Source organism: Dinoponera quadriceps, unplaced genomic scaffold (assembly GCF_001313825.1).
Source record: "Dinoponera quadriceps isolate SergipeBrazil2010 unplaced genomic scaffold, ASM131382v1 scaffold475, whole genome shotgun sequence".
In the NCBI taxonomy this organism is placed as follows: domain Eukaryota; kingdom Metazoa; phylum Arthropoda; class Insecta; order Hymenoptera; family Formicidae; genus Dinoponera; species Dinoponera quadriceps.
The window spans coordinates 48,693-52,458 of NW_014554738.1; the positions used below are offsets into that span (position 1 = coordinate 48,693).

Consider the following 3,766-nt stretch of genomic DNA (forward strand, 5'->3'; position numbering starts at 1 on the left):
TATATATATATATATATATATATATACATATATTAAAATGCAACCGAAGCGACAAGCATAGGCAGTACGTGCGCGCGCAAGAGAGAGAGAATAAAAGAAAAATTAAAAAGGGAAATTGTATCATCAGAATAGAAATATATAAATGTAGGCAGCACGCCAATTACGTGTGTAAAACGGCGTAATATTCACAAAGAAAGAATGAGAGAATGAAAACGAGAAAAAGAAGAGGTTTGTACCGGGCAAGATGTCATGCGAACGAAGATTGGTACGTCAAAAATCAATTGACAAAAAACGGTACGGTGGATGAGAGCTTGGTGAGAAAGAAAAAACGAGAAAAGAATAGAGAGAGAGAGAGAGGTATGAATGTGAATAGTTGATCAACGGATGCACACAATAGTATTAAGTCAATTGAAAGATGCTGGACGCAGCTGGATTTCACATTTTCACGGTTATTCATGGACAACGATACGCGACGCGATATCAGAAGAGAGAGAAGTAACAGAAGGAAAGAAAGATAAAGAAAAGATTCGTTTAATTGGGTGGTCGTCGAAGCCGCGGAAGGCCAGCGGTGGTAAACACATCCTCGATTAGCTGAACAAGATTATATCTCGGCTCATATATCCACTCGAAGTGACCATGAACGTCGCCGTATGTCAATGGAGTAACGGATGTGTGTGAGTCTTGTACGAAAACACCGTACCACCGACGAGACACCATATATATATACACACACATACATATACATACATACATATATATACATATACATATATATATATATATATATATATATATATATATATATATATATATATGTACCAGTTAGGTGAACATATACACAGACATATACTGAAGAGAACGATTAGTCAGTCAAGTCAGTCAGTGAGATCAATGACTGCCAGAGAAAGAAGCAAGTTCTATACATATAGATATACGATAATAACGACATGTAAACGGAGGATAATTTGTACATTCCAATATTAAGTTCGTTCAGTACACGTTCAGGCGAGCGGGCGTTTGCAACGAGAAGTTCGAGAATTCACGATGAGAAGAGAGAAGGAGGAAGTATTAAGGAAGGAGAGAATTATTTGCGAAATACACCGACCGATCGACCGCACCACGTATTACACAAACGCATCGTATAACATGGGGCAGGTGCAAATGCAAAATGAGTTTTTGAAAACGCGTCGGACATTGTCGGGTGGATTGTCATTGGGAGCTGACAATCGGCTCTTCATACGCGCGTACAAAGGCCAAACGATCAGCTGCTCTTCTCCCCATAGGGTAATCACGCACGTTCGAGTTCGTACAAACAAACCAAAAAAAAAAGAAGGAAAGAACAGAGAGATATAACGAGAGTGCAGAAGGGAACAACTCAGAGCGCCCGCTTGCTACCTTCGACTGTACAGTATTTTTTACCTAAGAAACATACATAGCTCAACGTATAGGCGCATTTTCGATCGAGGAAGAGGGATAACCGATCTCTGATCAACAGATCTATTGTCCAGGAAGAGAGAGGGAGGGAGAGGGGAAGGATTCAGGCGATTCTATATTCTACCTACCGGCAAATAACAGTCAGAGAAGAGCAAACCAAAAGAAGAACTAGACGAAGCTTTCGAAAATACGCCTATATCGCAGGATCCTGAAGAACAACAATAGTCACTTGACATCGTCGGCAACGAGAGAAAAAAAGAGTCGCATTCTGGACGCGTTAGCGTGCGCTAAGTACGTCTTCCTGATTCTCAAGCCGAAACATCGTACGCGTCACGCTTGCAGAAGAAGGACGGAACTTGGAATTAAAAGTGCATATTTAGTGTTTCGCTATGAGCATCCAGAATAAAGCCTCCTGGGCCAGCAGGTGTGGTAACGAACGTGGAAGACAAATCACAATTTTCCGGAAAACTCGTGTAAAACCAGCGCGTCACTAAGAAGGGGGGAAAAAGAAGAGAGGGAGAACGCACGAGCGATCTAGGGAGCGGTGGTGATGACGGTGTGGTGTTCCGTTTATCATTTCTTCTTTTCCTTTCTTCCCTGCTTTGTCGCAACGACGAGAGCGATCTTCGTTCTGGTCACTTTACACTCGAGGATACGCAGGCGCACTATATATTATAAATATGTGAACGTAATTTACCTAATACCGCCGACTACCCCCCTCCCCCTTCTTCGCATACCTGTGTCCCCATTGTCGCGTTATACGATCAGAATCGAGAGAGAGAGAGAGAGAGAGAGAGAGAGGACAAAAATCTTGCAAGGGTAATCCGGAAATTCATTTGTAATTGTGCGATGCGCGCGTGCTATGTATATACGTATATACCACCATGATGCTTCACGCTATGTAAACTGATTACAACTTTAGACTAGATTAGATATTTTGTTGTATACCAAAACTTCGTGTAGCTGAATGTGAACGGTAATAATATTCAAATATTACATTGCGAAAGAGATGTGTGCGTCGCATGTCAGAGAGAGAGCGAAAGAGAATGAAGCGAGTCGCGTGTATGTGTGTGCGTGTATGTGTGTGTAAGAGAGAAAAAGAGAAGAAAGATGCATGAGAGTGAGAAAGATAGATGATGCACTTTCGGCAGAGAGCAGAGAGAGATCGCTGTCACCGCCGTCGCTCCCCCCCCCTCCCCCCTCCAAACTATAATCTTCCAGTGTTACTAAATAGACTCATTGTTGAGCACGAAAAAAAGTGATACTGATCGATGATTATTTATGTTATAATTCGTCCTCGATGTTACAGAAAAACCGTGTTTAATAAAAATTTCATTTGGACAAACGGTAACGGCGGTGCTCATTTTCAACCATCCAGAGTTAACCATTTTTAGATGCTCGTCCCAGAATAAACGGATCGATTACCACTGATAGGCTCCTCCGAGTCGAAAGTAAGAGACTGGGGAGAGTCGTCGTTTGTATTCGCTGTTGTCACCTTTCTAATTTCCACGACCCCGAACGTCTCCGCGATCAAGCGGAGCGGGTAAAAGAATCCTCTTGCGTCACGCTGCGTGCCAATGTCTGAGAAAGCGAAAGACACGTGTACTTGAAATTGCGATCATGGAGAACACAGTCGTCTTTTCTTTCCTTCCCTCGTGGAGTAATTCTTCCCGCGGAAGAACAAAATCGACCGCGACAGTTGAATTCACCCCGAATAGTCTGTCTTTACTAATTGAATCGTGAGTTACACACTCTGTATGTACAAATATACAGGGTAATTAGGAAGGAAACCGCAATTATTTGAAGAATGTGTTCAGGAGAAATTAAACAAAAACATTTTTTTTATATGTGTGTGTGTGTGTGTGTGTGTGTGTGTGTGTGTGTGTGTGTGTGTGTGTGTGTATATATATATATCCCGGGGCAATTTTTGGAACAAAAAATAAAATCGCATAATCATAATTTTAAATTAATCCATAGATGCTTAGAATGTTCGTAGAATGAACACTAATCGGCATTAAATCCTTTCGCGAAAGAGGAAGCATTGTTCCTGTATTAATCATCATTCTGTAGTAATTGGCCGGTTGATCGATCGATTGGTCAATAGAATAACGCGGCAAAGAGGCAACAACGTTTTCCTCTTGCGGAAGGAATTAATGCCGGTCGGTGGGCATGCACCTACACACACACGCACATATACAGATACTATGTTTTGCGCTTTCGCCGAACGAAGTTTCCAGAGTCAAGTCTGGATTTGCTCTTGATTCCTGCCGAATCGTAAACTTAAACGTTTCGAAGCAGAGATGATTGGAAAGGAGTAGCTTATGTTAACTAA

The 3,766-nt window shown here is 41.8% G+C and overlaps 1 long non-coding RNA gene across 1 annotated transcript; it reads left to right on the top strand.

Annotated features, from left to right (window-relative positions):
• Window positions 1-14: 14 nt before the first annotated feature.
• Window positions 15-2,785, top strand: LOC106741199. The gene is made up of 2 exons (XR_001374158.1): window positions 15-357; window positions 2,210-2,785. It is a non-coding gene; the product is annotated as an uncharacterized LOC106741199 (long non-coding RNA).
• The last annotated feature ends 981 nt before the right edge of the window (window positions 2,786-3,766 follow it).